Consider the following 15,872-nt stretch of genomic DNA (forward strand, 5'->3'; position numbering starts at 1 on the left):
AAAGGAGTGATCCGGTTCAGGAAGAGGGGCAAGTTGGGGCCCCGGTTTATAGGTCCATTTCGTGTGATTGCAAGGGTAGGCCGGGTAGCCTATCGGTTGGAGTTGCCAGCAGAGTTGGGACAGATCCACAATACTTTTCATGTATCGCAGTTGAGGAAGTGTATAGCCGATGAGTCGGCAGTGGTTCCATTAGAGGATATTCAGGTGGATGCGAGCCTGAATTACGCCGAGAGACCAGTAGCCATCAGGGATCGTAAGATCAAGGTTCTGAGGAACAAGGAGGTACCTCTGGTGTTGGTGCAGTGGCAACACCGGAAAGGATCGGAGATGACTTGGGAGCCGGAGCGTGAGATGCGGGAGCAACATCCGGAGTTATTTGCAGAGTGAGACTTCGAGGGCGAAGTCTAGTCCTAGTGGGGGAGAGTTGTAACAGCCCGGAATTTCAGGTATTGTTATAATTATGTTTTTGGGGTGTTTTAAGAGGGGACTCGGCGAGTTGGAGCCAGACTCGCCGAGTAGGACCGCAGACTTGGTCGCAGGTTCGCGACTGGACTCGACGAGTCCAGATATGGACTCGGCGAGTCTGCGCTGTTCAGCGGAAACCCTAGCCGTTTGGTTTTGGGATGTATAAAATGACTTATAGGCCGTCATTGTCCGTTTTTGCCTACTGAGAAGAACCCTAAATCGGTTGTGTGCATCTAGAGCAAGATTGAAGGCCATTGGTGACCTTGAAGAAGTTGTTGTGCAAGGAAGAGAATGGTTTTGGCTAAAGGAACAGCAAGGGAGTCACGTTCTGAAGATTGGGGACACAGAGAGTGCATTATTCAGGTAATAATTCGGTTCATTTTCTGCTATGTTGATGTGTGCATGGATTTAGGGTTTATGGAACCCTTTTGTGGCTAGATTGGATGTTACCCTTGTTCCCCAAGCGATTGTAGCCCTGTATTAGGACCTTTAGAGGTCCAGAATGTCCCATGCTTGTATATTTCGGGAATCAATAGAGGTTTTGGATTGGAATCCTTATGCCTTAAGTTAAAATGTAAATTATAAGTCTTGGGGTGTAGCATGAGCACCTAAATGAAGGCCTTAAGTGATGGACCAACTTAGGAGGACCAGACCTATGAATGGTCGGGACAATACTGATCTCAGGAAGCAGTTTGATCGACTGCATGGCATGGACTCGCCGAGTCCAATGAACAGACTCGGCGAGTAGCTTGGAGATTAATTGGGACTCGTCGAGCTGTTCTTCAGACTCGACGAGTGGAGTCGGGGTGGCCCCGCGATTCTTCCACGAGGAACTCGTCGAGTCAAGAGAGATACTCGACGAGTAGAAAGGGAACATCAGGAAGTTATGAGGACGTCTAGACTCGCCGAGTCGCCATAGCACTCGCCGAGTCCGGTCAAGTTGATCGTTGACCGTTGACCGTTGACCAGGGTTGACCTACATGTGATTTCTTAGGGTCAGTTGTCTTGCAAGATAAAAGTGTTAACAAGGGATATATGATATTATAGGGAGTCTGTAGCTCGGCGGATCGAGTACGAGTGATTTCAGGGGTTGCTAGCTTTCGATATTTACGAGGTGAGTCTTCTCACTATACTGTACCCGGAAGGGTTTGATTGTGTGACCGGAAGGTCAGATATGATATGTGTTATACGTGCTATAAATGGTAAGATAATTGCTATGCGTGCTATGTATGTTTATATGGGCCGGAAGGCAATATGTTATGTGATCGGAAGTCGAATATGATATATGATATATGTGCTATATGTGGTAAGCTAAATGTATTATGTGTTGTGTATGTGTATGGGCCGGAAGGCAATATGTTATGGGCCGGAAGGCAATATGTTACGGGCCGGAAGGCGAATATGTTATGGGCCGGAAGGCGATTATGTTATGGGCCGGAAGGCGTTGTGCTGTGGACCGGAAGGTCAGGGCCTGGAAAGGCGTATATGTGTAAGTGGTATACTGGGGAACTCACTAAGCATTTATGCTTACAGTTGTTATGTATGTGTTTCAGGTACTAGTGAGGACCGTGGGAAGGCGCCGGCGTGATGCGTACACACCGTTCGATATTTTGAGATCTTGGGGATTTTATGATTGTATTTTGACATAAAACTTGAAATAATTATATTTAATTGAATAAAGTCACTTTATTTGAAATGAAAATTTTGTTTGAAAATTTGCGTTGTTACAAATTCTAATCACTACGACCCTTCTTTGATGGAGTCTACGATGATGTTGATGCGCCCTATAGTTCTGCCAATCTCCATTCGGCTGCAACCATTCTCTCTTCGAGTGCCATGTATCTTTCCCGATACTCTCTTGTTTATGCTCGAGCAGCGAGAAGGTCTTGAATGAGTTGGTCTCTGTGGTGGGAGTCTCGTTCCAGGTCTCTGGTACGATCAGTGGTAGACTGTACGATGGCGCTTAGTTCCCGGACCTGATCGGTCGTCATCCTACCAGGATCATCCATACTTGCTATTCGTTGTATCATGACGGGGAGAGCTCTATCAGCCGGTCCACCATGAGTGAGATCATAATAACCTCGTTGGTAGCCATATGGTGACCGCTGGCATTGTTGTCGGCTCCACCTTTCGATCGTTGTTACCCAAGGGGGTTCAGGTCCGTTGTATCCAAAACGGTGTGCGGGTACCCTCGCGATGTAAGGAGGGTTGAATACTTCCGGTTGCTCCTCCATTTCATTCCCAAGCATTACTATATCATCATCTTCCTCTTCTTCTTCTTCGTCTTCCTCCTCTTCTTCTTGTTCATCTTCCTCTTCTTCCTCTTGGTTGTCTTCCTCTTCTTCTTCTTGTTCGTCTTCCTCCTTGGGTTCCTCTTCGGGATCCTCTTCAGGATCCTCTTTGGGATCCTCTTCGATTTGTTGCTCGGGCTCATCATCGATCCACCCCGCGTTTCCCTGATTAGGAATGTACGGGTCCCCGGGTGCGTGAAATCCTGCCATGTCGTCTGCACGAGAAACGGGGGGGGGGGATATAGTTGATCAGGCTATATCCTTCCCAGAACTGATTACACATGCTAAGGCATACTAATAATGTTCGACTCCACCTCTTTCCATTTGGTCATGTTTTTGTGTGTATGGTCAGGATTGTTTGTATGGTCAAAGATTATGTGTACGGTCGCACACAGGTTTTCAGTCGTAAACCCATGTACAGCCAAACTCCCTTATATATAGAGCCTATCAGTGTCAGTCTATAGTTGACGTATGTGAGTGTAATCAAGGTGTACTAGACGGTTTGCGGCCCAGCTTATAAAATCGTGTGCATTGCTTGAGTTAATTTCTTTCTTCTACACTATTCTTGTTTCTAATTGTTTGATCACTGGTTAGTTCCTAGATTTGAACCCTTACAAGTCTAGTAGTCGTTGTGGTCGCTTGCTAATCAGAAACAGAATGGTGGAGGTGCCATTGGGAAGACATAAGGGTGGTGGTGGCGGCTGATGAGGGAGCCCTAGGGTTAGGGTTATCTGACTTTATATACCTGACACCCATTGGAACTTAATTCCATAATGACACTATTTGTCACACCCCCGAACCGTCGGAAAAACAACAACGGAAACGTCCGAGGGCGGCGACATCATAAGTAGTATCACAACAATCGTATCATAGCAATCAAAGTAAACACAACCATTACATTACAATATGAATATTTACATCTGTTTTAAAACATAGTTTGTACATAACATTATATAACAAAAGATAAAGATGAGACTCCAAAAATGCTCCGACTTCTCCAAAAGCTGTCTAGGTACCTGTCTATCGTTGTCATGAGAATACAAGAGATTTTGAAAACGTATCAGCATAAAGTTGGTGAGTTCATAAGTATGTTTATGTATTTAAAACTAGTCACTGAGTTTGTATAAATAGTTTCTTTCCATTATAAGTAAATATCGTTTGTATCGAAAATCGTTGTTGCCATGTTCTGAAATACGTATGCATGCTTGCCAAGAAAATCCAATATTTTCGAACATGTTTGTTGATTCCTGTATGAAAGTACGTTCTGTTTGAGAACCCTGGCTACCACCAGTATGTATTGTAGTTTTAATTCTTAAAATAAAACCAAAGATAGTGTCCCTGGAATACCCTCCAGTAAGTAGATATGTAGTTTTATTAATTAAAATAAAACTATAGAAGAAAGAAATCCCATAAACAAAGGTTAGTTTATACTTATTGTGAGTCATATAACCATACTAATATGACTTGTGACCTCCTTGACGTTCTTCAGGCGAAGTACGATTTCAAAATTTGTCACCCCAGGCGTACCCGCCTAACTGTAGCTAACAGTTCAGGTGTGGGATTGTCGGTCCTAAAAAGATCTATCCACAAATTTCATGTTCTCCATCTAGGAGACTCTGGTTATACTACCAGTGAGGATTTATTGGTACCCCAAGGGTCAAAAACGAAGATAGTCTCACAATCTTGTATTAACAAAATACGTGTTGTTCGGTTGTTCTCGAGTTCGGAATTGTTTGTAATGGTGTAGAGTATAAATAATTATACATAAAAATAATTATTTAGCATGATACTCTAGTTTGGTATTCGTAGTACTGGATAAAATAAATCTGACATAGTTTATACGTTTGACTTTGCATGAAGTTTTGAATCTGTAAGACTGGTACTAAAATCCCAAACTATACTTATTATAGTTTGAATGGTAAGTTACATTCGTGTATGGTTTTGAAAACTATGCAATTATGATTAGAAAATGTCCCTTATCCTCCGCATTTTACAAAAGGGATAATTGTATCTAAAAGTTTGGTAGAAAATCATTGTAATTGCATCAGTTTTTAAGTTATGAAAACCTTTATGTATTGCTTGTATTCCCCCTGAAAACATGAAAAACTCGGAAAAGTGTAACGGTATGAACTCACAATTTATCGTAGGATCCGGATGTTCATTTGGTTATGAGTGTCGAGTGTCAACTGATGTTTTGTACGTGTGTGGACCCTATTAACATATATCGCACATATATGTATTAGATTGAGTATTCCATGACATACCATGATGGGAAACCACCCTAAAGACTTGGAATCACTAGAACTCAGTGTTCTATGTCCCATACTTAGTGATCTTTGCAAGTTTAAGGCCAAATATGAGCATTCGAGTGGGTGTATGGCCATAAAGGTGAGTGTGCGGCCAGGGTGTGCGGCCAGACTATGTGTGCGGCTGCACACAGGAGTGTGCGGCCGTACAGAGGGTGTGTGCGGCCGTACACTCCTCATTTTTCCTGAAATGTCGATTTTTGGGGTGTTCAGGTGCTAAAACCAAGTCCAACTAGTAAATGGAGGCCAAACTCTTCACTTTGGAGAGTTTTGGTGTGTGTGCGGCCGCACTCCTTCAAAGGATGAAGAACACGAAGAACATGAAGAGTTTTAGGCTTAGATTTAGGTGTTTTACCTGAATGACAAGCTAGATGATGGAGATCTTCATGTTTTTGAGGCCCTTAGAGTGTTCTTAGAGGAGATTTTTAGAGAGAGAAAGTAGAGACAGAAAGTAATGTGCAGCCAAAGAAGAAAAAGTGACTGAAAGGGGGTCATCTCCTATATATAGGGTGGGGTATGTGTACGGTTGGGTGTGCAGCTGGCTGGCAGCACACTCGGGTGTGTGGCCGCACACACCTTCTTTGGTGTGATTGGCTCGACTTTGTGATACTACACACTTTCTAACCCTTCTTAAGACTCATATCTAGGTTATACTAAGCCTAAAGCACTCATATGGACCCACAATTTTGCTAAAAGATGATAAATTTGAGTTTAATATTGATATACGGATCAATTGTACAGGATAAAAGTTTCGGGTTGTCACACTATTAGTCCCTCATTTCCAAAAAAAATTCAAACTAAGACCATAATTTACCTTTTTAACCCATGTCTCCAAAAGTCCTTTCAGAAGTCAGTGTATTTGGTCTTAGGGTATTAAGACTTCAATTTATTTATAACAGAAAATCCTATATTTTATGTTATAAATAAATTGGAGTCTTAATAACCTAAGACCAAATACCCTGACTTCTGAAATCCTTTTCAAATTAAATCCAGAACTTACACTTCTAACCCACAGAATCCAAAATTATATCATTTGGCTCCTCGAAACCAGCACCCTGCTAAATATTATTGATTTCGGCTTCCATAATATGTATAAAATAATCATAAAAATTACATCTTGGGGTTTTAGAGTTCATTATTTATTTAATTCCAAACAAGATGTTACAATTTTTAATTAAGTGTGTTCTTCCAGAAAATCCTATATTTTCTGTTATAAATAAATTAGAGTCTTAATACCTTAAGACCAAAATGTGTAAATATTGTTGTACTCGAAATAGTATGATATAGTTGTAATCCACAAAAAACCATAAAATGAATGTTTCCATAAATGTAAGTTTCTATGTATTGGAAAATAGGATGCTGTAGATATACTTTTATGAAACTCTGTGAATGTATGTGTCTAGATCCACCAGCTTTACTGTAAAATATTGTATTGTAGTTTTATAATTTAATAAAACTATGTGAAGTTGTTTATTTATTCGTACACCAATCGTATTGTTCAATGCCAAATTGTAAGTTATTATAACCATGCTTGATGACCTAAGATAGCCTGATACAATGTTCTTCAGGCGTCAGAATTGATACGACATTTGTCACCCCAGTCTTGTCGGCCTAACTGTAGCTAACAGTTTAAGCGCAGCATTGTCAATCCAGTATAGATCTATACACAAATGTCACGCTCTCCCTCCAAGAGACTCTGTTTATAATTCCATGACTTTTGTTGGTACTTAGATAAGTACTTGAAGTGTGTCTCACAAAGCTATACTGACGGTTACGTGTAGAATAATGAAATGTCTTTTTGTAATGAATATACTTATAATGAATAATTTGTATCTATGTCTCATAAACTATACTTATTATAGTTTATATGTTTGTTTCGTATTGTATCTCGAACTTGGTAAAATGATATGTAAGTTCGATAAACTACACCTATTATAGTTTATAGTGTGTTTTCTACTAAAATGAAAACCTTTGTATTTTTAACCATTTTAAATGTTTATAATCATACATCTGTGATGAAGATGTTCCATGAAATTTACTGTTTTTGTACAAATGGAAATGAAATAAGTTACATAAATATTTTGTTTGTTTAATGTTTTGAAATCATTTTTATAATTATATATATATATATATATATATATATATATATATATATATATATATATATATATATATATATATATATAATTGAGATTAAAAAGACAGTCAAGTAAATAATTCTACCCTAAACCCACAACCAAACAAGGAACAGGAAATAAAGCAGAATTACCAATTCTAAGCCTTTAAAATCTTATATATATATATATATATATATATATATATATATATATATATATATATATATATATATATATATATATATATATATGGGAAAAGTGAATATACCCTTAAGGATATATAAGCTTAGGTACCCAAACCCATTATAATACGTCATTTTGTTTAGTATATTCATTATAATGTTCTTAAACTTCAACCATTGACTTGATTTACTTTCAAAATTTTCGATATTTCATTATTATCTTCCTCTTACATCACGTCTTTTTGCCGAACACCTACTAGGCTATATATATTATAGTTGAAAATAAAAATTATGTAAGAGGAATATAAATGTGAAATTGATAAAAAAATTTTGAAGTAAATCAAGTTAGAAGTTGAATTGTAAGAACATTGGACAATTACAATGTATATATATGATAAAAAAACGATGTAGTATAGTGAGTTTGGGTACCTAAGCTTATATACCCTTAAGGGTATATTCACTTTTCCCTATATATATATATATATATATATATATATATATATATATATATATATATATATATATATATATATATATATATATATATATATATATATATATATATATATATATATATATATATATATATAATTGAGATTAAAAAGACAGTCAAATAAATAATTCTACCCTAAACCTACAACCAAACAAGGAACAGGAAATAAAGCAGAATTACCAATTCTAAGCCTTTAAAATCTTATATATATATATATATATATATATATATATATATATATATATATATATATATATATATATATATATATATATATATATATATAACAATTTGAAATAGTTTAGATATTAACACAAGATTTATTGTGTTTTACTTGTATCCCCACCCCCCCCCCCCCCCCCCCAAATAATGAAAAATCATATAAATGTAGGGGTATGGACTCACCTTGAGTATGGTTTTGTATGACTGGGTTGTAATAATCATCGGGTTAGAACACGTATAGATTGATTGTATCGTAATTATCGGGTATAAATTAGATAATCTAATAATTTAAAGTGGTAAATATCATTAGTTTGTATAAAATACTTACTAAGTGTGAAAGAGTTTCTAAAAATTGATTTGGATATTTAAAAATGTTCTTATGAAGGTTTGAAGATTTGGAGGTTCTTTGGGAAACTGTTGAAGATATGAAGGTTTGTGTGTGCCTTTTGAGAGCAAATGTAAAGAGTTTTCGTAGGTGAGAATGTAAGAATAAGGTAGGATTTCGGTTGTTACATATATATATATATATATATATATATATATATATATATATATATATATATATATATATATATATATGGGATGAAATATATTTGACATGTACATTGGGAGGTGTATTTTATCACTTTGGATTGTGTGCCACCGCCTACGGGTGATATTTTAGCCATAAAGGAGTAGATTTTGGTCCCAGCATGACCGAAATCATCTAATGTGTCACACATAAGGCAGATTTCGATCTTAGTGGAGCACCCCAAAACCAAAAACCCTAATTGATCTAAGATTCCAAAAGTCGAAAACCACTTGTTTCCTACGTACTAGAACCGAAAACTCACTTGTTTCTAGATTCCAAATAACGAAATGAAATATGAGGTGGCTTATTTGTGGTTTTAACTTAACCTTTTTGACTTATCTTGACTTGTTACTAACTTACCTCAACATGGTTTTCAATATACATATATATAACTTATATAAGCATGGCCTTCAAAGTATTAACATATGAACTTATATAAATATGCCCTCATGGATAATTGTGATTTATTGTAATAAGGTTACAATGTAGTTTCCACTTATACCCGATACATCTTATAATTTAGACTAATAGACTTTCATTGAATGGAAATTACTGGTTGTCACATTATCCCCACGTTAGAAGGAATTTTGTCCCAAAATTATTTCTAAAGTGGTTACTCATGACCAAGAGAAAAGATGTGTGTACTTTTGTTTCATCTGATCTTCCCGTTTCCAAGTGAATTTAGGTCCCCGCTTGGCATTCCAGCGAACCTTCACAATTGGTATAGGGATTTGTTTCGTTTCTTTTTATTTCCCTGTCTGTGATTTCCTCTAGTTCTTCTACGAAGTATAGACTCTCGTTGATATTGATTTCATCGAGTGTGATTATAAGAGTCTCGTCAGACAGATACTTCTTTAGAATTGATACGTGAAAAGCGGGATGTATGTTGTTGAGTCCATGCGGTAGTTTGAGTTTGTATGCTATCGGACCGATTCTAGCAAGAATCTCGAATGGTCTGATGTACCTTGGATTTAGCTTTCCATGTTTGCTGAAACGTATCATTCCTTTCCAGGGTGATACCTTTAACAGAACGTGGTCACCAATCTGGAACTTCAAGGGTTTTTGTCGTTTGTCCGCATAACTCTTTTGTCTGTCTCTAGAAGCTTTCAGTTGTTCTCGGATTTGGATGATCTTTCAGTTGTTTCTCGAATGATCTCAGGACCCGTGAGAGTGCTATCAGGCACTTGATTCTTTGCTAGTTGCGTATCACCCACTTCAGCCCAGTACATAGGGATCTGCACTTACCACCATAGAGGGCTTCAAATGGAGCAACTTTGATGCTGGTGTGATAGTTATTATTGTACAAGCGCTTCACTAGTTTGAAAGGAATTTCTAACCTTTATCGGTTGATGGTTAGTGCTGGGAAGCATCGGTCTTATCCTTTGGTTTATAAGCTTTTAAAGTTGGCTTTGATATTACCCGTAGCGACCACAAGTGTAGAAAGATTTTTTTCAATGATGAAGCTCTTAAATACCGACTTGCGCAACAAAATTGGCGATGAATTTTTGAACAATGCATTGTTTTGTAATGTTGAGACTGAAGCACTTGCGAAAGTTGAGAATGAAAAAGTAATGGAGCGGTGTCAAAAGATTTATGCACGAAGAGGGAAAATTTAAATTGTAATAGATCGTTGTAATATTATGTTTTGAACTATGTTTAACCGGAAAAAAATTGTATTAGACATAATGAATCATTTTTATGTTTTATTATGTTTGAACAAAAAAATATATGAAATTTATACTATTAATTCTCGTGCCGCCCCTAGACCATGACATCCGCTTTACTTCCAGGTTTTGGAGGAAGTTTCACGAGGATTTGGGAACTCGATTACTTTTCAGTACCGCATACCACCCATAGAGCGATTAGACAATTCAGACTCTTAAGGATATGTTGCATGTGTGTGTGTTGGATTTTTGGTGGGGGCTGGGATATCTACCTTATTTTGGTTGAGTTCTCCTACAATAATAGTTATCGCTCTAACATTGGCTTGCCTCCCATTAATTTTCTTTATTGGAGGACATGTTGGACTCTGATTTGCTGGGGTGAGGTCAGTCAGCGGGTGATAGGGAGTACCAAGGCGGTTCTCAAGACCACTAAGTTGATTCAGTAGGTACGGCATAGGTTGTGTACTGCACAGAGCAGGCAGAAGAGTTATGATGACTGGCACTGCTCTAACCTTGAGTTACAAGTGGGAGATATTGTGCCTTTGAAGGTGTCACCTTTGTAACAGCTCAAATTTTCAAATAAATTTTTTCATTAAAAACAAAACATCATTATTCGACAAAAGGGTTTGTTCCAAGTTTATTTCAAAAATATAAATAATAAATCTCCAGGATCTTCAACAGTGGCAGTGTGTACGTGTCACGCCGGCGCCTTTCCACGGTCATCACTAGTACCTGAAAAACATAAACACAACTAGTAAGCATAAATGCTTAGTGAGTTCCCCAGTATACGACTTACCCACATACGCCTTCCGGCCCGGACCTTTCGGTCCACATAACATTGCCTTCCGGCCCGTAATATAATCGCCTTCCGGCCCATAATATATATCGCCTTCCGGCCCGTATTAGATTGCCTTCCGGCCCATAGTATTTTGCCTTCCGGCCCATGATAGTATAAAACATAACACATGTAACATAATACACATAACACATAAATCATACATCATACCGTCCTTTCTATCACATAGAGTCTCGCCTTCCGGCCCGTATAAGCATACATCACATATAAGCACACATCACATATAAAGCATCTACCTCTCTAGACATAGCATGAATATAACACATACGACCTTCCGGTCTCACAGTCAAACCCTTCCGGGTGAAGTATAGTGAGAAGACTCACCTCGTAGTATGCAGCTATAAACTCTTCGAGCTACTCGCACACGATCCGCTAATCCGCAGATTCCCTATAATACCACATCCTTTGTTAATGATCTTATCAAACAAGACAACTGACCCTACTAAGTTATATACAGGTCAACGGTCAATCTTGACCGGACTCGTCGAGTGCAAGGGTAACTCGACGAGTATAGACACCCTGACACCACTCGCCGAGTCTGAAGAACGACTCGACGAGTTCCAGTAGATCTTCAAGCTACTCGCCGAGTATGAAGAACAACTCGGCGAGTCCTAGTGAACCTTCAAGCTACTCGCCGAGTCTGAAGAACAACTCGGCGAGTTCTAGTGAATCTTCAATCTACTCGCCGAGTCTGATCATTGGACTCGGCGAGTCCTCGCCATGCAGTCAATCCGCTGCCTCCTGTATTTCGCATGATTTCGAAGTATATAGATATAGGGCTTCCTGGACTTTCACATATACTATTACAGGGGTTTCTAACACTTATAACAACAATATAATCTAACAAATCCTTAAATGGGTTTCCTAAACCCTAAACTCGCATACAACGTAAAAGTTACAGATTTCGATCCGAAGATTACCTGGAAACGTGTTCCCTGTGTCTCCAAACCTCCAGTACTCGATTCCTTTGATCACCACCTTGCTCCTCCTTGTCTAACAATCTCTTCAAGCCTTCTCAAGTTCTCTCTCTTGCTTCAGATGCTCACACACTCCCAGGGGATCTTCAACCGGCCAAAAGACGCGACATGACGGCCATAAGATCGTTATATACGATCAGAAATGAAACGGCTAGGATTCAGCTGAAACGACGTCGACTCGCCGAGTCCTTACTTGGACTCGTCGAGTCCAGTCGCGTATCTGCGACTGCGACCAAGACATGGCCCTACTCGGCGAGTCATGCACCTACTCGCCGAGTTCCCTCTTAAATGTGCCCAAAAATAATTTAAAGAAATACCTGAAATTCCGGGCTGTTACAACTCTCCCCCACCAGAACTAGACTTCGCCCTCGAAGTCTCTCATTCTGCGAATAACTCCGGATGTTGCTCCCGCATTTCTCTTTCCGGCTCCCAAGTCATCTCCGATCCTTTCCGATGTTGCCACTGAACCAACACCAGAGGTATCTCCTTGTTCCGTAGAACCTTGGTCTTCCGATCCCTGATAGCTACTGGTCTCTCGGCGTAATTCAGGCTCGCATCCACCTGAATATCTTCTAACGGAACCACTGCTGCCTCATCGGCTATACACTTCCTCAACTGCGACACGTGGAAGGTATTGTGAATCTGACTCAGCTCCACTGGCAACTCCAACCGATAAGCTACCCGACCTACCCTTGCAATTACCCGAAATGGACCTATGAACCGGGGCCCCAATTTGCCCCTCTTCCTGAACCGAATTACCCCTTTCCAAGGAGAAACCTTTAGGAGAACGAAGTCGCCGACCTGGAATTCGAGCTCGGATCGGCGTCTGTCCGCATAACTCTTCTGTCGGCTCTGGGCGGTCAATAACCTCTGCCTCACTCGCTGAATCTGCTCGGTCGTCTGAAGTACAATCTCTGTACTGCCCATCACTCTCTGTCCCACTTCTCCCCAGCAAATGGGAGTCCGACACCTCCTACCATACAACAACTCAAAAGGTGGCATACCAATGCTCGAATGATGGCTGTTGTTGTAGGAAAACTCAGCCAACGGCAGATGCGCGTCCCAGCTACCCCCGAAGTCTAACACACACGCTCTAAGCATGTCTTCCAATGTCTGAATCGTCCGCTCGCTCTGACCGTCGGTCTGAGGATGGTATGCGGTACTAAAATGCAGCTTAGTACCCAACTCCTCATGAAATTTCTTCCAGAACCTGGAAGTGAAACGTACATCGCGATCCGAAACAATCGAGGTCGGCACTCCATGCCGAGATACTATCTCTCTCACGTACAACTCCGCCAACTTCTCTGCTGATGAACTTTCACTAATGGCAAGGAAATGTGCACTCTTTGTTAGCCTATCCACAATCACCCAAATCACATCGACTCCCCTGGCAGTTTTCGGCAATTTGGTGATGAAATCCATCGTGATCTGATCCCACTTCCACTCAGGGATCTCCAAGGGTTGCAACTTACCGTGCGGTCTCTGGTGTTCGGCCTTAACTTTACGGCAGGTCAAACACCTCTCCACGAACCAGGCAACGTCTCTCTTCATGCAAGGCCACCAGTACTCCTTTTTCAAATCCAGATACATTTTCGTAGCACCGGGATGGATCGAGAATTTCGATCTATGTGCCTCCTCCATCAAAATAACACGCGTACCGCCCACGAATGGCACCCAGATCCGACCCTGAAATGTCAGAAGTCCCCGCCCATCCGTAACGAACTCTGAAATCAACCCGACGACCCGCTCCTGTTTCTGCATCCCAGACTTCACAACCTCGGCCTGTGCCCCACGAATAGTATCTAATACCGGATTCATCACCGTCAATCTCAAACATACGTCCCACAATGGAGTACCCTCCGCCCTACGACTCAATGCATCGGCTACCACATTAGCCTTGCCTGGGTGGTATAGGATCTCACAGTCATAATCCTTAACCACGTCTAACCATCTCCTCTGTCGCATGTTTAGGTTGGGTTGATCCATCAAATACTTCAAACTCTTATGGTCCGTGTATATGGTACAACGAACCCCGTACAGGTAGTGACGCCAAATTTTGAGGACGAACACTACTGCCCCCAACTCTAAGTCATGCGTGGGATATCTCGCTTCGTGAGGCTTCAGCTGCCTCGATGCATAGGCTATCACATGGCCCCTCTGCATCAACACTGCACCCAGTCCTGAAATCGACGCGTCACAATATACGACAAAGTCCTCCATCCCTTCCGGAAGAGCTAATACTGGTGCTTCGCACAGTCTCTGACGAAGTGTCTCGAAGGAAGTCTGCTGCTCGGGTCCCCATGAGAATGTAACACCCTTTCGGGTCAATTTGGTAAGTGGCACTGCGATCTTGGAGAAGTCCCTAATGAACCTTCGATAGTACCCCACCAACCCAAGGAAACTCCTGATCTCCGAAGGTGACTTCGGTGCCTCCCATCTCATCACCGCTTCCACCTTGGCCGGATCGACCAATATCCCTGCCTGATTTACAACGTGCCCCAGAAATTGAACCTCCCGTAACCAGAAGTCACATTTGGAGAATTTTGCATATAGCTTCTCCGACCTCAGTACCTCAAGGACCTCCCTCAAATGTCCCTCATGCTGCTCCCTCGACCGCGAATACACCAGAATGTCGTCGATGAATACAATCACAGACCGATCCAGCATCGGCCTGCATACCCTGTTCATGAGATCCATGAACACTGCTGGGGCATTGGTGAGCCCAAAAGGCATCACCACGAACTCGTAATGCCCATACCGCGTCCTAAAGGCTGTCTTCTGGACGTCCTCATCCCGCACCCTTACCTGATGATACCCTGATCTCAAATCAATCTTGGAAAACCAAGATGCCCCTTGCAACTGATCGAATAGATCATCGATCCTTGGTAACGGATAGCGGTTCTTAACTGTCACCTTGTTCAGTTCCCGGTAATCGATACACATCCGGTGTGAACCATCCTTCTTCTTGACGAACAGAATCGGTGCTCCCCACGGCGAGCTACTCGGCCGAATAAATCCCTTCCCCAACAACTCTTGAAGTTGCGAGGACAATTCTTGAATCTCTGGAGGTGCAAGACGATAAGGCACCTTCGCAATAGGCGCAGCCCCTGGTACTAGATCGATACCAAACTCCACTTGCCTCGCAGGAGGTATTCCCGGCAAATCCTCGGGAAAAACATCTGGAAACTCGCGCACCACTGGAACCTCCTTCAATGTTTTCGGTCTCTCGGAACTCTCCCGCGTATCCATCACATACGCCACAAAACCGTTACATCCCTGCTGTAGACATTGCCTCGCCCTAGCGGCCGAACAAAAAGCTGATCCCGAACAGGTACCCTCGCCGTATACCGTAAGAACTCCCCCACTAGGGTCTCGTATAGTCACCAGCTGACGCTCGCAGTCGATGACTGCGCTGAATCAGCTCAACCAGTCCATGCCTATGATGACACAGACATCACCCATCGCAATAGGAATTAAGTCAATCGGAAATGCGACCCCGAAGATCTCTAGCATACATCCCCTAAGAACCTCCATAGCACAAACCACCCTCTCAGCCGCAATAGAAACGCTCAAGGGCCGACTTAACGGCTCACGACTAATGCCGATGTGCTGACTAAAAGCTAACGATACAAACGATCTACTCGCACCCGAATCAAATAATACTAGAGCAGGCATAGAGTTCACAAGGAAAGTACCTACACATACATTAACATAAGCATAACATTTCG

This window comes from Lactuca saligna, chromosome 5, assembly GCF_052625555.1.
Source record: "Lactuca saligna cultivar CGN05327 chromosome 5, ASM5262555v1, whole genome shotgun sequence".
Taxonomy (NCBI): Eukaryota; Viridiplantae; Streptophyta; class Magnoliopsida; order Asterales; family Asteraceae; genus Lactuca; species Lactuca saligna.